The sequence below is a fragment of the Nicotiana tabacum genome, chromosome 8, assembly GCF_000715075.1.
Source record: "Nicotiana tabacum cultivar K326 chromosome 8, ASM71507v2, whole genome shotgun sequence".
In the NCBI taxonomy this organism is placed as follows: Eukaryota; Viridiplantae; Streptophyta; class Magnoliopsida; order Solanales; family Solanaceae; genus Nicotiana; species Nicotiana tabacum.
Window position 1 is genome coordinate 11,090,288 of NC_134087.1, and position 18,644 is coordinate 11,108,931.

The following is an 18,644-nucleotide window of genomic DNA, read 5'->3' on the forward strand; positions in this document are numbered from 1 at the left end:
TATTCTTAATTGCTTTCGACCTAAAAATACAGTATTAAGTTGATTGTGGTGAGGTTTAATTGATCGTGTAAAAATTCTTTACATTTTTTGCTAGAAAATTTAAATCTTTTTCAGAATATAAAAAGAGAAAAACAAAAGAGAGTTGATAAGCAAACTTATCGTATTAGCTTTTGTCCTAATATATTACTTCCTCTATCCCAAATTTATGTGAGTACGAGGGTCAAAACACTTAATATTCTATGTAACTTCATGTGTATATTTGATCACACCCAACTATATCTTATAAAAAAGACATGTGGATGTTGCAAATATAATCTGAGTATTTAGCCAAGAGTCGAACCCACAAGGAATTAACCTATCAATTACTCTCATTATACTTACTAAATTCTACGGAATCAACTTCCCAAATATTCTGAATAACAATTGAAGATGTTTCTACTAATTAAGAATGAATGTAAATAAGCAACTGAAAACTAACTATGATTAAGTTGTAAACAAGTAAGAGAAGGTTCTAAGGTTATGATTTCCCCAATTGATGGAATCCCTTTCGGTTATGGTTCACATAGATTCGCCTAATTATCTCTATCAATCATGAGTACTCTTATTATCTGTAAATCTCTCCCGAGTAATCACAATAATTTACTAAACGCACTCTCCCGAGATACGCTAGCTGGCTTTGTTTGTTACAACTCACTTTAGACTGCACACAAGGCTTCGTTATCCCTAATCTCGCCTTTAAACCCTCAGTTATTGATCCTCATATACTTTGGGAGTGATGTTGTTCAACAATTACCTAAATATGCACTCTCTCCCGAGTTATGCATATTAAATAGGCACAAATAATTGAGGATCCTATCAATTAACTACAACAAGAACGTAGTTGAACAAATAGAGATTAAACCAGACAAACTATATTAACACAACAAGAAGTTCATCCTTCAATAGATTCCATCAAAACCTTAGAATAAATTTTTAGCTACTCATACTAGGGTTCATCATAACAACATTCAAATTCATCACAAATTGTAAAAACAAAAGGAAGAAAGGAAGAACTCGATGTTGAATTATCCTCCTTGCCTCTCCTTGCCTTGAACTAAGCTATGAAAACCTTGATAATCCTCTCTTGGGCGAGCTAGACCTTCTAAAGGTTAAGTGGATTTGTCCCCGAACTTCCAATTTTTCCCCTGAAATTTACTTTTCCGGAACAGGGCTAGCGCGGTCGCGCTAGTGGCCGCGCATATGCCCTATCATTCTGCCTCGACCATCTGGGCTAGCGCGGTCGCGCTAGTAGCCGCGCTAGTCCAGGTCTTCATTTCATCACTTCTTTCTCTCGTCTTCCCACGTACTCAACTCCTAGGGGATTTTCTTGCTTCAATTTAGTTCCAATCATAGTCTTAAGTCCTCACACATGCTATGCACTCCTGCAACGTGTGCAATTCACATTTAGAGCCAATTTAACATCATTTAACTATATTCTAGCAGTGAAACATAATCAATCTAGGGCATAAACAATCGCCAAATTACATAAATCTAGCCTATTATCAACACCTCACACTTAAATCATTGCTAGTCCTCGAGCAATTCACCACACTCTATAGAGGTTCCTTCACTAAGCATTATTCCCTAACTCATCACACCAAGAACAAATCACATAAGTTACGCCTAGTAGTGAACAATCTTCGCCCCAAAAATCGACTCTCACGTGCCGTGCAATATTCATACTTTCTCAAACTACTCTACACAGAAGTCAAGACTTGTCTTTCCTTCATGAACCACATGCCCTCACATCACATAAGAGATTAGTTCCGCATATAATGATATTTAAAAAAATTCGGAACTTGGATATACAAAATTCGCTCACTCTCAAAAAGAATATTCACATGCCATAAAGATGCACCATAGGCTTGCCCGTAGTGTACTACTCTACTAATCGAGCCCACTCAGTCTAAAATTAATAGGACTTTACTTGGTTGTAATGTAAGCTAAGAACGGGTAGGATATATTTGGATATAGTGACTAACATCCCTAAGCACTTTTAATACAATTATATTAACCTTCAAAACTATACTTATGTCAATCAAACACTCCACCATTTTTTTATTTACAACAACCCCATCCATTAGGTGCAATTATAACAAACCACCATTTTTTTTTCTCATGGTGCTTATTCTTTTACTTTTTCAAACACTGCACCTTTTCTCCATTTCAACGGTTCCACTCAAAAACCAAACCACCACCCCACACCTTTGCTTTTGCATAATGTCAATACCATTCAAATGCTTATGGGAGGTAACAGGTTCAAACATAAGGCTATCCAAACAATTGGGTAAGGTTCGCAATGTGGTTGCCAAAGAAACTTGCTTATAGGCTCAACGGGGTTAACTAAGATGTATTACAGTTAGGTGGGTTTACTTTATATGTCTGGCTCAACAAAGAAATGCCTATATTACTTCTAAGACTGAATGAAACTACTATTTCGCTTTACAAATACACGGGCAAGTTCTAGGCATCAAATGTGAATCATGAAATATAATAAAACTCACACACACATGGCATATCACTCATTCCAGATTGGCTTATCAAGACACTCTCTTCTGAGTATTCAAGTCAGTGACAAACATACAATTTTTAAGGCACTTTAGCAAGAGTCAACCAATGAGATTAAGCGTAACACTCTAGTGTCTATTGTGTTCAGGTGTATCAACGCTAAGGGTTTCTCTTTCGATTTCAGCTCGTAGACCATTAATCCTAACTAAAAAAAACAAAAAATTACCTACACCCGGTTCAAGCTAAACCCTTGGAAAAGAACCATGGCCCAAAGAAAAACCAAGAGAGAGTTACTACACTACCTAAAAACAAAAAAAAACAAAAATCATTTTGGTATTTTCTCTAGACTTACTACCCTCAAGAAAATTGTCTAAAGGATCCGTCATCAGGAAGGGTCTCCATATTCCTTTTTTTTATTTTTATTTTTTATTTTTTTTATCGACTTAGTCCCTCAAGAACCCCGCCAAAAGAGATCTGTCGTCGGGACAAGTCACTTACCTACTTTAAAATTACCTAATGAAACTATTACTGAAAACACCAAAAACAATCAAAGAGAAACAAAGAAACATCAACCAGTCCACTTGCTATATATACATATATACATCGAAGTATCCCCTACCCCCACTTAAAATGTAGACATGTCCTCATGACATAAAAAGTTAAAGAATAGTGAGGTAAAGGAAATTTCCTGAAATATCACTCCTGATCGGAGACGGTGTCTAGGTTCACATGGCAAGCACGACCTAGAGCTCTCAGCCAGCCTAAGAATTTCTTTTCCGACTTCACCTGCCGGTCAGACATCGCGTCAATGCGGGCACCCAAATCAGTGACTAAGGTACGCAACCCAGCCATATCCTGCTCCAAAGCGGTCATGCGGGTACTACGGCGTGGCTGTGAAGTTGTTGCAATGCCAGATGGTACTGCAGCTACTGCACTTTGCTCATGGGCCTGTGGTTCGATCCCCACGTCCTCCTGCCCAGCCTCCTCGTCCTCTGAGTCATCAGAGCCAGTACTATCCTCCCCACCTGCTGCCGCCGGCTCCTTACCGGTGGTTACCTTGTCAGCCCGAAACTTGTGGTCTTTTGGTACCAGCCCATCCACCGCCAGATTTTTCGGCACCCGAGTTTGCCTGCAAAAGTTAGTGACCAAAGAAGGGAAAAAGAATCCATACCTTTTGACTGGACAGCGGATGAACATCTCCTCCTGAATCACTTTGGCCACGTCGAAGTTGTGACCATTGATGAAGCACCAAATCAAGGCCGCTCGGGGGTCATTCACTTTCGTAGTGTTGAGGGACGGGATCAAACGATTGTTGATAATATACAACCAGCACTTCCTTTCAAAGGTTAGTGCTGAGGAGTGAAATTTCTCACCATACTTCATCCAAATCACCTCCTTCCCGGGTACACATATCGTTTCAAAGAACCTCGCCCACTGTGTGTGTCCTCGGCCATACCCCTCATAATAGTCATTATAAGGGTCCACAGGAGGGGGCAGCTGGTAGGTCGTCCATATAGCCTCAACAGAGGCATTCACCGCCTTTCGGCACACCGTTACTACGCCATTGTCATGCTCCTTCACATTGGCGTAAAACTCTCTAACAACCATTACATTGCCCTCGCCCGGCTCGTCAATGAAATTTTGCAACCCCGCCTCACCAGCTCAGTGTACATGTGAGGGCAGTGTAGCTGAACCGATCTTATATCAATTCCCCTCTCCGGAATCAGCTTTTTAAAGGCCTTATCCGCAAAGCGGTCCTGAGCCTTGGCAGAGAACAAATTTGTTACTATCAAATGGGCATACAGGGGCTGCCCCGCGCGTCCTGGATGGGCCAGCTTGGCTTCTAGAAGAGGCACCAGTGGCGCGATGTTTCCGAGATGGAGCCATAGTACCTAAAAAACGGGAGCACATTAGCACAACCCAACACAAAATTATGACACAATGCGGTTACTCAGACTTCACACGCATAAGCGGTCACAACTACATAATTATGTTCACAGAGGCCTTTCCACAAACACCTTGTGGGCATTAGGCACTCACAACCCATTCCAAGCATTTGACTACCCCAAAAACACCACAATGTACCCACAAGCACAACTAATTCACGCTCTAACTCAACCAACCATTCCATCCACAGTTACTACAGATCTAATACATATTTCGACTAAACAAAGGCAAGAGCAACAAAAATGAAAATAGAAAAAAATAAAAATAAAAACGAAAATCAGAGAAAAAGAAAAAAAACGAAAGAACAAAATGGCACCTAGAAGGCATACCTGTAGTGGGAGATTGTTAGGAGAAGCGAAGAAGATGAGAGGGTAGTGTGCTTGAGACTTGGGGAAAGTAAGGGGGAATTTTGAAGAAGATGGGAGTTAACGTAGAAGGGGGATGTTGAAGAAGAAGGGTTGGTACTACATAAAAAATTAACATGAGAATAAAAAAAATAATTTAAAAAAAACAACAAAAAAATGCACAGATGTGGGCGGTCGTAGCGCGGCCGCGCTAGTCCAGGCAGAACACTTATCGATTTGCGCGGCCACAACGCGGCCTCTAGCGCGATCGCGCTAGTAGCGCGGCCAGTAGCGCGGGTACGCTAGTATTTTTGAGCCCAGGCAGAATACTTGCCCATATGCGCGGCCCATAGCGCGGCCTGTACCGCGGGCGCGCTCCTGGGCAAATTTTTTTTCCATGTTTTCCACCTGTTCTTACCACTTCCGATAGCCTAATCACCCGCCCATTGTCACCTGCATTGGTTAGTACTTCCTAAAAACTCACGATTAACAACTACTACTATCGTTGGGTTGCCTCCCAACTAGCGCCTTAGTTAATGTCTTGGCACGACGATTACAACAATTCAATGGGTTTCCTCAAATGCAGCGCCTGATTTAACGTCGCGGCATGATACAGACAAGCGCATTTAAGGATCGCTCGACCTCTAAGGTTCCGCCATGTGGGTTTCTGACATTTCCTTTCATACTTTCATGCCTATGTACAACTTCAATATCTGCCCATTGACTCTAAATGTGTGAGAGTCTTTCTCTGAGGCAATCTCTACAGCCCCTGAAGGCAATACTTCGACCACTCGAAATGGACCAGACCATAGTGACTTAAGTTTACCAGGTAAAAGCTGTAATCTTGAGTTATAGAGTAATACCATGTCCCCGGGTTTGAAATATCGCTCAACAATGTTCTGGTCGTGTAACCTTTTCATTCTTTCCTTGTACAACCTTGTGCTCTCAAAATCAAGATGTCGGAATTTGTCAAGCTCATGCAATTCAGTGATTCTATTTGTGCTCGCAGCTTCAATGTCTAGGTTCAGCTATTTCAGTGCCCACCAAGCTTTATGTTCAAGTTCCACTGGCAAGTGGCAGGCCTTCCCGAACACCAACTTATATGGTGACATACCAACTGGTGTTTTAAAAGCAGTTTTATAAGCCCAGAGTGCATCATCTAGCTTTTTCGCCCAATCAGTTCTTGTGGCGTTCACTGTCTTGGTCAATACACTCTTTATCTCTCTATTAGACACTTCCACCTGTCCACTTGTCTGCGGATGATATGGTGTTGCCACCTTGTGACGCACATCATACTTTGCTAGCAGCTTCTCAAAGGCTCGATTACAGAAGTGGGTGCCTCCGTCACTAATAATAGCTCTCGGTGTCCCAAAACGGGTGAAAATGTTCTTCTTCAAAAATCCCACCACCACTCTTGCATCATCAGTGGGCAACACTGCAACTTCTACCTATTTGGACATGTAATCCATAGCAACAAATATTTACTTATTTCCAAAAGAGCTGACGAAGGGTCCCATGAAGTCAATCCCCCAGACATCAAACACTTCCACCTTTTGAATTGGGTTCATGGGCATTTCATGGCGACAAGAAATGTTCCCTGTTCGCTGACATTCATTGCAACCCCTCACCCATTGGTGCGCATCTTTAAACACTGTAGGCCAAAAGAAACCGGCCTCTAGCACTTTCGCAGCTGTCCTGACTCCTTTAAAATGCCCTCCATACGCCGATGCATGACATGCCTGCAAAACAGAAGATTGTTCTGTCTCAGGGACACACCTCTGGATCATATTGTCAACACATATTCGAAACAGGTAAGGTTCATCCCAATAACATATGCGGCAGTCACGATAAAACTTTTCTTTTGTACAGAGGAAAGGTCATAGGGAACTATACTGCTGGCCAAGTAATTTGCAAAGTCTGTATACCATGGCACTTCCTCAAGACTAGTAGCGAGTAGCTGCTTGTCTGGAAAGGTTTCCAGAATGTCCTCAACCTCAACTGAGTTTTCAGCTCCCTCAAGTCGTGATATATGGTCAGCGACTTGGTTTTTTGTGCCCTTACGGTCACGAATTTTAAGGTCGAATTCTTGCAGTAGCAACACCCAACGAATCAGGCACGGATTAGAGCCCTTCTTCTCAATCAAGTACTTGAGAGCTGCATGATCAGTGTATACAATTACCTTAGAGACAATCAGGTACGATCTGAATTTGTCGAAAGCAAACACCACAACTAACATCTCCTTCTCAGTCACAGTGTAGTTCAACTAGGCTCCACTCAGCGTTCTACTGGCATAGTAGATTGGATGCATTAGCTTTTCTTTCCATTGTCCCAGCACTGCCCCTACTGTGTAGTCACTAGCGTCACACATGAGTTCAAAAGGTTGCTCCCAGTCGGGGGCAACAATGATGGGTGATGTGACTAGCCTCTTTTTCAGTTACTCGAATGCTACCCTGCAATCATCAGAAAACAAGAAGGGGTGATCTTTTTCTAACAACTTACAGAGTGGGTTGTCAATTTTTGAGAAGTCTCTTATGAATCTCCAGTAGAAACCGGCATGCCCGAGGAAGCTTCTGATTGCTTTGATTAAAGTTGGAGGGGGCAGCTTTGCTATCACATCTACTTTAGCACGATCCACCTCAATTCCTTTGCTTAACATCCGGTGACCCAAGACTATGCCCTCTTATACCATGAAATGACACTTTTCTCAATTAAGAACCAGGTTAGTCTCAATACACCGTTTCAACACACGCGTCAGATTTATTAGGCACTCATCGAATGAATTTCCCACCAATGAGAAATCATCCATGAATACCTCCATTATGTCCTCCACCATGTCAGTGAATATGTCCATCATGCACCTTTGGAATGTGGCGGGTGCATTGCATAGGCAAAGGGGCATCCTCCGAAAGGCATAAATGCTATACGGGCAAGTGAAGGAGGTCTTCTGTCTATTCTCTGGTGCAATGGAGATCTGATTGTATCCTGAGTACCCATTCAGAAAACAAAAGTGTGACCTCCCTTCCAATCTGTCCAGCATCTGATCAATGAAGGGAAATGGTCTTTCCGGGTGGCTAGATTTAACTTCCTATAATCCATGCAAATTTTCCAGCCCGTGATGGTTCTCGTAGAGATTAGTTTATTGTTATTATTTTTGACTACCGTCATGCCACCCTTTTTAGGCACACATTGAACCGGGCTAGCCCAGCTGCTGTCAGAGATTGGGAAAATGATTCCCGCATCTAACCACTTTATTACTTCTTTATTCACCACTTCCTTCATGTTGGGGTTCAGCCTTCTTTGATGTTTACTGGAAGGTTTGTGGCCCTCTTTCAGCAAAATTTTATGCATACAGTAGGCAGGACAGATTCCCTTTATGTCTGCCATGGTCCACCCAATGGCAGTCTTACACTCTTTGAGTACCTGCAAGAGTTGTTGTGCCTGCACATCTAACAAAATAGATGAGATAATAACAGGTAATGTGGAGTCAGGTCCAAGGAACTCATACCTGAGATGGGCGGGCAATGACTTTAATTCCAGCTTTGGTGGTTCTTCGATGGATGGCTTGGCTGGAGGAGTTTCTCTATTTTCTAAGTGCAAGGGCTCAAATTCAAGAGTTCTATCACAGAACCCTCCACCCTCTAACGCCAACACCCATTCTGCCAGTTCTTCTCCATTTACCTCATCTAAATTCATCAAACATGCAGCAAGAGGATCCTCAATAGTCAGCATCTCATCATCAGTTTCTACGATTACATCCACGGCATCAATAAGAGAGCAATTGGTGAATTCACTGGTTCGCCTCATAGATTTCTACACATTGAATGTTATTTCTTCGTCGTTCAATATCATCTTGAGCTCCCCAGTTTCACAATCAATGAGAGCTCTCCCAGTGGCCAAGAATGGCCTTCCCAAAATTATGGAAATTTCTTCATCCACCTTGCAGTCTAAGATCACAAAATCTGCAGGGAACACAAATTTCCTCACCTGAATCAACACGTCATCCAAGATACCAGAGGGTCTTTTTACAGCCCTGTCAGCTAGCTACAACAACATAGAGGTGGGCCTAGCTCTTCCAATCCCCAACCTCTTATAAATTGCTAGGAACATAAGATTTATGTTGGCCCCTAGATCACAAAGTGCCTTAGCGAAAGCAAAATTACCAATAGTGTAGGGAGTTGTAAAGCTCCCTGGGTCAGATAGCTTCTCCGCAATTGGTCTAGTCACCACTGCACTGCAGGTCTGAGTAAGAGTCACCGTGGTCAAGTCTTGGAAATCGAATTTTTGGGACATTAAATCTTTCATCATTTTTGCATACCCAGGCATCTCTTTCAAAGCATCTATCAAGGGAATATTTACCTGGATTTATTTCAGCATCTCCAAAAACTTCTTATATTGATCCTCTTTTTGGTACTTAATCAGCCTTTGAGGGAATGGTGCAAGAGGTCTCTTCTTCCCAATGATTTGGGATTGCTCTTTATCAGCTGCCACCTCAACTACTGGTTCCTGAGCTGTCTCATCATCTTTCTCATTCTCAATCTGAATGTTATTTTTTTCTTGGGCAGGCTGGACTGTCACCTCTGTCAGCTTTGTTGAGTCATCTAGTTCAATGGGTACTGGTATGAGTGTCTTAGCCTGTCTGGTTTCTCAAGCCCTCTCTTGCTCTACATCTAAATCTCTACCACTACATAGACTCACTACCATCAGCTGCTTCGGGCCTTGATCTTTTGGATTTATCTGGGTGTCTGCAGGTAATATCCCATGAGGACGATTGTTCAGAGACATCGAAATTTGGCCCATCTGCACTTCAATATTCTTGATAGCTGAATCATGTGCATCTACTCTCTCGCTAATTTTTGCATTAGACCCAATAACCTGCTGTTGATACCCAATTTTCCCCTATGTATTTCTATACAAAATACTCTCAAAATAGCATGTACGTACATATGTAAGCACCCCAATAGTTTTGGTATTTTTAATGATTAAACCCACCTACTACCTATTTTTACACCATAAAAATGCAATAATTATTTCCAAAATTATCATTTTGGTGAATAACTCATTTCGTTCTCACGTTCACGCCAAAATATAATTAAGGTGATTTTTGCACATTTTTACAAATTCGTATGGCATTTTTAAAAGCTAAATTGCATATAATTGCAATTATAGCCTATTTTGTAATTGATAGCATCTTATAATTATAAAATTAACCCCAACATTTTTTAATTAATATTTATATGATATTTGTTTATCCGGTACTTTTAATTGTTCTTAAAATCGTTATTGCTATTTTTTATAAAACAAAATGGGAAAATGGCTATTTACAATCTAGCCTCAATTGTATTTCAATTTCAGCCAATTTGCATCCCAATTCAACCCAATCCCAACCCCCAAATCAATTTCAACCCAATTACCTGATCCAATTGCCCAAACCCGCCCATTTCTTTTTTTAAAAAATCTGAGCCGTTGATCATTTTTGATTAACGGCCCATATCTCTTCTTTCCTTTTTAATTCCAAACGACCCCTAAACCCTACCCCATTCTTTCATAAGCGCCGCCTCTAACTCCTCTCTTCTCTCAAACACTCTAGAGCTCTCTCGAAACCCTAATCGCTCTCTGCCACCTCCAACCCCAAATCCACCGGAATCCATGGCTGTTCTAACCATGGATGACCTATACTCACCCCCTACTACTCTCACGTGCTTGATACCTAAAGTTTCAAGGCCAGACTTCAAGGGTCTTTGCCCAGACCTTCGTCGATTTGAGGTTTTCAGCCATCTCCGGCCTTGCTCCGGCGTGTCTTAGCCTCCTAAGCCTGATTCCGACCTTATCGACTTCAGATCTGATCTTGTTTTTTCCAAGCCTTTCTCATTTCTAGGGTTCTCAGAAACCCTAGCCTATTCGAGGTTCTTTTTCGTTTATTTGTTTAGATCTGTGCTTGATCTGTGCCATATTTGATGTTTTATGCGTTTTTCCCAAATTTCCTTTTTCAAATCTTTTGATTTCAAACTAGGGTTTCTGAGTCTGTTTGTAATTTTTTGTTCGATTCATCTGCTTATCATCTCTAAGTTCGACTGGTGTTGAAAACCTAATTTTTGGAGATTTGTTTGAGTTTCTGAGTCTATCCGTTTGATTTACTTTGTTTATACCAGATTACTATTGCAAACCCTAATTTTTTGGGGTTTTATTTGATATTCTGAGACTGTTTATTTGTTTCACTTGCTTATCGCCTCTAAACTCTACTGATTTCAAAAACCCTAGTTCTTTGGGGTCTGTTCGAGTTCTTGAGTTTGTTTGTGCAACTCGCCTGTTTGAAATCGCTCCGTCTGATTCCTTTACTTCAGCATCTCGTTTTCTTTATGTGACTCTTTTGGTTCTGAGTTCTTGCTACCTGTCAAACTCGACTATGATTTTCACTCGACTCTTTGCATGCCTCTGATCCTTTTCTGTATTACTAAACCACTGAAACCTGACTATCATGTTTCGAATGCTTGCTCTATGCTACTACTGTATGTTGTTTCTTTTGTCATAGCTTGGCCTCACATGTCTATTACTTTTGCATTCCTTTATATACTGAGTCCCTTCTGTGATTGATTTTCAAACTCATAACTGATTTCAAAACTTTTCCCTCTTACTCGCCTGTTAAGGGTTAATTGATTCTCTTTCTTGGTTTGGCCTTACTAAACCCTTTCCAAAAATAAGTACAATCCTGTACTTGGACTTAAATACCTATTGTATGATTTTACTGCTCCTTTTATGGCAACAACCATTCTGCTTACAGACTGATTTTCTTTCCTTATTTTTGATCCTGTTAGTATCCGTTTGAACAATAATCCCTTGATTAAAGGAAAGTCTTGTGTTAATTGATTCTGATTGTGATCATGCCCATATTTGTGTTAAAGCTATACTTGTTACCTTATTCTTTACTCGTTTTCAAAACTATAAATACCTATACTCTTCTCTTTCAAAGACACAAACACACACAGCTTAAGTCACTACTTCTTCTCTCAAATACTCTTAGTTTTTCTTAAAAGCATTCGAGTTTTTCTCTGAACTCATAAGCTAGAGTCCTCTTCTCTGATTGTGCTTTGGCTGCAAGTATTCTGCTTTTTTTCCTGCTTACTTTTCTGCAACTGGTATGTCTCTTCTTGTTTAAATTCTGCCTCTCTCTTATGTGTTTATGCTTCAGTCTTCTCTTTGTTTATTTTACTGCTTTTTGCAAGTTTGTTTATTCCTGCTCCTATATGAATCCCCATCCTTTAGCCCTTTGTATGTTGAGTTATGGTTCAGAAAACATGAGGTGCCGTGAAAATAAGAAAGTGGGCTGAGACCTATATTATTTATGATTATGAAATGAGGGGTCACAAGGTGACCTTTACTCGAAAAAATTATATTCAAAAGATACTTATTTGAAAGATATTTATTTGAAGAAAATATATTCAAAATATATTTATTAAAAAACATATTGTCTTAGAGACTATTACTTGAAGGATTTATTGGCGAAAGATTTATATTTGAAGGACTTGATTGATTGATTGCACTTGTATTTATTATTTGTTGAGAAATGTTTATGGTTTTTGATAAACGATCACTATGAGTCAGACTCAATAGAATTTGATCAATCCTATTTTCTGTCGTTAAGGTGGAGAACTGAACCAAGAATTCTCTTTCTTCATCATCAATCGAATCACTGTTCGCGACCCAGGATTCTATTTTATCATCAATCCAATCCTGGAAGGAAGCCCTACTTTCCTTCCTTCCCCCAGCAGGCAACAACACTGGGAGGAAGACGATCAGGATCTCACGTATGGCAGCTGTTGGAACAAAGTCCGAATCCAAGAGGTACCTACCTAGAAAAAAAGGGATGCTCTAGAGGAAGGCAATGAAATTTTTGATGCATCGAATGCCATGCCATGGTTGGCTCTTGGGGAAGGAAGGAGAGTGATTGGCATGAAGTAGGGCAGAAAGAGGGGATTCAGGTTCTCTTTTAAAAGGATTGGATTTGCTGCTTGCCTTCCGCACCTTGATCTGTCTAGTTCTATTTTGACTAATCCGAATCTTTCTTTTGCCGCATTTCGCTCAAAGGGTTGAAGGGAGATAGTGCATCAAGCTGTTCGCAAGGGCCAACTTGATCCTCTTCCCCAGAGATCTCAGATGAGGGAACCCTGGGAGAGCCGCCGACTCCAACTACCGTCCATGTACGATCCATACTAGATCTGACCAACTGCCCATCCTACCTCCTCTACGTTCTTGACAGCCCATCTTTGTCTCAGTAGAGTCTTTCAGTGGCACGTTTCGGTCCTCTTCCCCATTACTTAGAAAAAGTGAGCCACTGGTTCAGGTACAAGATACTATCCTAAACTCTTTCAATTCCCATTCCCCTTTCCCTTTATGTGTATTTTGAGCCTGAGACTTTGGTCTGGCAGTGTCCTAATCATCGTCCAGACCATAGTCTGACCTTCAATAGGTCTGTGCTCTTCTTTGTTGGCTGAACAGGCCTGGTCAGGGGTGTTCCATCCTATCCTATGGCTAGGCATGACCACCAGCCTGCCATGGCACTCCCTAACCCCGCCTCTTGCACTTACACTCATTCTTAGAAACTAAGTTCTGCCCCCTCTCTTGTGAGCCTTGCCTTGGGACCCCCTGAGCTCCCTCTGAACTTGGACACCTGAGGGATGGCCCTTCCACACTGCACTATAACTCTTTCTAATTAATATCTTGGGTGTAAGCACTGCCTGGAGTTCTTGAAACTCCTTGGATCTCTGAAACACCCTAGATAAGAGAAGGCTTTGGAAATATGGATCTCGGAAGTGGTTCAATCTCATATTGTTAGATACTAAGTCTGAATTAGGCTGCTCGGATGTAGCTGTAATTTCTGATGTATTTTTATTTCTGTCTTATTTTTCTGGTCTGTAATAATTTGTATAAAATCGGGGATCTAGTGAAAAGGAGAGGGGATTTACTTTTATGCACAAAAAGGTAGAAACCATGCCTATAGACTTTTACTGTTAATCTATGCAATCTCACAAGTAGAAACCATGCCTATAGGATCTAACTTTCTAAATTCTGCAACTATGCATACAGATACCATGCCTATAGGGATTTGCATTTCTGCATTTATAATGACATTAGGCAAACTGTTAGGTTTAATGATAAATCAACATATAGATATCATGTTTATAAGGCTGTTAACGTTTGAAAGGTATTAAAATCAGTAACTCATAGAGATCATGCCTATAGGAACTTCAAATCAGAATTGTTTCACTCGTCTAAAACAGTACTGACCCTTTTTGCTAAAACAAGCGACTTTCTGCACGTTTTCTGAACCCTTAAAACTTTTCTTGCAACCAAATCAGTGCATCTTTTTCCTTCTTGATAAATATTCTCAAATCAGTGCATATTTTCTGAAAACTTACTGCTTTCCTGATAATTTGACAAACATTTTTTCAAATCAATCTGAATTCACTTCTTTATACTTATCTGATAAACCTTTTGAATCAGTCTGCAATTCAGTTCTTTTGTTAAAACTCGGCAACTCTTTTTCTTAAACAAGTATGTTTTCTGAAACTCGTTTTAAACCATTTTCTTTGTATTAAGTCTGCAATCTTTTCTGAAACTTATCTTATTCTGCAACTCCTTTACAATCAGTAGTTCTGTCCCACACTTAAGGTAAAGTTGACTAATTAAAGTGGCTCAGTTTTTGTCAAATGCATTCGAGCGAGCCTAATGCGGACTTCTTGTCTAAAAGTATGTGTTGAATCAGTCCTCTTATCTCTTAAATTTTTAAAAACCAAACCAGTACATGCAAGACATGCTAAACTCTATGGCTTATCTGATTTAAGGAGGTTTACTTGAGCCTTACTTGCTTATGTGCCTCCACTTTTACTTGTATTATGTGTTTTGATTAACGTCTTAGTATTTTGTCCTTTGAAACTCTAAAAAGTCCCCAAATCCCTTTCCCTTTAGGATTAGTAGTCCTAGATGCCTCCGGGACTGATAGAATTGGGACGGGTACTAGCATGCACTAAGCAACGAAACTTTCCGCGCTTTAATACCTTAACGGGGTGGGAAGGGTAGAATATGGATATGATGACCGGTGCGCTAATATCACGTGTGACCCCTATTCTGAGGAGTGATTGCTGGATATTGCATTGATGTGATCCATATTATCGGTAAACCTAGGACCCCTTTCCCCTTTACTTGTTAATTTTTTAAGTTTTCTTTTTAAATTAATTTTCCAAACTCTCTACTCCTTCAACTCTTAAACTTGTTTGCAAAACTATGTGAAAAATCCTTTTCTTTTCTACTTGTCTGCTTAAAGTCACAATTGTAGCATGGCCGAAAACCACACCAGTGGATCTTGAGGGGTGCCTAACACCTTTCCCTTGAGATAATTTCTAGCCCTTACCCGAACTCTGGTTTTTCCAATTCAAACCTTTCTTAAAGTGTCCTAATGCACTATAATCATTAGGTGGCGACTCTTCAACTTCTAAGACCCAATTCTCGAAAGGGAATAGAGTTGTCCTCCCAATGTCGTATACCCGATTTCGACCCACTCGTAGAAAAAGGGGGCGTCGACACCTGCTACATCATTGCCTCAAGTCTAGCAAACCCATCTTCCTGCCGTCCACCATGCTCCCGCTGAGGAGGGTGATACCCCTGCTGCTGATTTTGATTATTATATCCCTGTAGCCTTGGGTAAGGTGCCATATTGTTAGGAGGTCTCATACCTCCCATGTTACCATTATTGAACTATTGCTGGGCTAGACTGTATGGCTGATTTTGTTGGGCCCAATTCTGACCACCCTGTCTCTGGCCTCCATAATTAGACACGTAGTTCATGTCTTCAGGGTAGTGATGATGATCATGTTCTGCATTCCACTGGTTACCAATTGGCTGATTAATGCAAGATGTACACAAGCCCCCATTGGTAGTATCTACGATGTGTACCTGCTGCTTCTGCCCTGACTCTTCCACCTTTTTGGTGAGTATACTCATCTGTGTCAATAAGGTGGCCATATTTTCAGCCATAGAGTTGGATGGATCTAAGGGCACTGAGTGAACCACTGGAGTGATCGATGCATTCCTGGTTGTTCACCCCAAATTCTGTGCCATCTTGTCAAGCAGACTCTGGCTTTCTCTCCATGTTTTGCTCAAAAATGCTCCACTAGCTGAAGCATCGACAATGTTCTTCACGCTATCTGACAATCCCATGTAAAACCGCTGCCCCAACATCAGATCTGGGATACCATGATGCGGATATATAACCAGTATCCCTTTGAAACGTTCCCATGTTTCATGCAGTGTGTCCATTGGTCTCTGTTTAAAACTCAAAATTTCATCAATTTGTTGAGCAGTCTTGTTGGGTGGGTGGAACTTGTTATGGAATTGCTTGACTAACTCCTCCCAAGTTGTTATGGAATTAATGGGGAGTGAGTTTAGCCAGGTCTAAGCAGCTTCTGTCACTGAGAATGGAAATAATAACAGCTTGATTGCTTCCGGAGTTACGTTGGGTTGCCTTTGTGTTTTGCAGATTGACAGAAAATTCTTCAAGTGTTGTTGAGAATCTTCGACTTGTGACCCCGAAAATAGTCCCTTGTTTTGCAACAAGTGCAACATATTATTCGTGATTTAAAATGATTCAGCTTGTATCTGCAGGACTACAATCGCTGTGGCCAGATTTTCAGCTGTGGGTTGTGCCCAGTCATAGAGAGCAGCCTCTGGCGCTATTGGTACAGCTGGGTCTACTTCGTGATCCCCCATGTTTGGTTCGAATTGCTCAGTTGTTTGTTGTTGTTTGTTTTTTCCAGTTGGCCCGATTCAAGGCCTTGAGAACTCTCTCGGGATCTGATAATGCTTCAAATACTTCACCAGTTCTTGATGAGTTTCTAGGCATGCACCTGTACAACCAAGTCAACAAACGTTAAAATTTCAGTGTATAGATTGGGTGTAGAGAAGACTGACTACGCTAAGAATTTTTGTATTTCTTTCAATTGTAATTGATACCATCGTTAATTCACCGGCAACGACGCTAAAATTTGATCACGCCCAACTATGCCTTATAAAAAGGGCACGCGGACGTTGCAAATATAATCTGAGTATTTAGCTCAGAGTCGAACCCACAAGGAATTAACGTATTAATTACTCTCGTTATACTTACTAAATTCTACGGAATCAAATTCCCAAACGTTCGGAATAACAATTGAAGATATTTCTACTAACTAAGAATGAATGTAAATAAGCAACTGAAAACTAACTATGATTAAGTTGTAAACAAGTAAGAGAAGATTCTAAGGTTATGATTTCCCCTATTGATGGAATCCCTTTCGGTTATGGTTCACATAGATTCGCCTAATTGTCTCTATCAATCATGAACACTCTTATTACTATAAATCTCTCCCGAGTAATCACAATAATTTACTAAATGCACTCTCCCGAGATACACTAGCTGGCTTTGTTTGTTACAGCTCACTTTAGACTGCACCCAAGGCTTCGTTATCCCTAATCCCGCCTTTAAACCCTCAGTTATTGATCCCTCATATACTTTGGGAGTGATGTTGTTCAATAATTACCTAAATATGCACTCTCTCCCGAGTTATGCACATTAAATAGGTACAGATAATTGAGGATCCTATCAATTAACTACAACAAGAACGTAGTTGAACAAATAGAGATTAAACCAGGAAAACTATATTAACATAACAAGAAGTTCATCCTTCAATAGGTTCCATCAAAACCTTAGAATAAATATTTAGCTACTCATACTAGGGTTCATCATAACAACATTCAAATTCATCACAAATCGTAAAAACAAAAGGAAGAACTCGATGTTGAATTATCCTCCTTGCCTCTCCTTGACTTGAACTAAGCTATGAAAACCTTGATAATCCTCCCTAGGGCGAGTTAGACCTTCTATATGTTAAGTGGATTTTTCCCTGAACTTCCAATTTTACCCCTGAAATTTACTTTTCCGGATCTGGGCTAGCACGGTCGCGCTAATGGATGCGCTAGTGGCCGTGCATATGCCCTATCATTCTGCCTCGACCATCTGGGCTAGCGCGGTCGCGCTAGTGGACGCGCTAGTCCAGGTCTTCATTTCATCACTTCTTTCTCTCGTCTTCCCACGTGCTCAGCTCCTAGGGGCTTTTCTTGCTTCAATTTAGTTCCAATCATAGTCTTAAGTCCTCATACATGCTACGCACTCTTGCAACGTGTGAAATTCACATTTAGAGCCAATTTAACATCATTTAACTATATTTTAGCAGTGAAACATAATCAAGTTGGGGCATAAAAAATCACCAAATTACATAAATCTAGCCTATTATCAATATTCATCATATTTCTTAAAATAAAATTTACACATTTACAAACTATATGCAAATGGCAAAGATTCAAAATATTTATAGCCCGTTTGGATTAGCTGATTTGAAGTAGCTAATAAGCATTAGGTGCTGAAAATCACTTTTAAGTGCTGAAACTGATTTAATAAATAAGTAATTACATGTTTGGGTATAAGTGCTGAAATTAATAATAAGTTGCTGCAGTATTTTATACAAAAGTGCTGATAAGCTCTTTTTATGTAAAATGACTTAAATAACCTTAGAACTGTTTACACTTATAAGGGTGTAATTTCTTCAAACTTTTAGATTCCAGATCGATTCAAATACAAAATATTATATTTGTTATTTTATTTTAAATACAACTGTGCCTAGATAAGATAATTTTTATGATACATATAATTTATTTTATGATAAGCATATAATTATAAGTTATAATACTTAATAAATTGACAAAAGTTTCTCAGTAAAA

General features: G+C 40.3%; 1 non-coding gene across 1 annotated transcript; it reads left to right on the forward strand.

Moving 5' to 3' along the window:
* Positions 1-16,080: 16,080 nt before the first annotated feature.
* Positions 16,081-16,187, forward strand: LOC142163652 (small nucleolar RNA R71). The gene has a single exon (XR_012694598.1). It is a non-coding gene; the product is annotated as a small nucleolar RNA R71 (small nucleolar RNA).
* Positions 16,188-18,644: the final 2,457 nt, after the last annotated feature.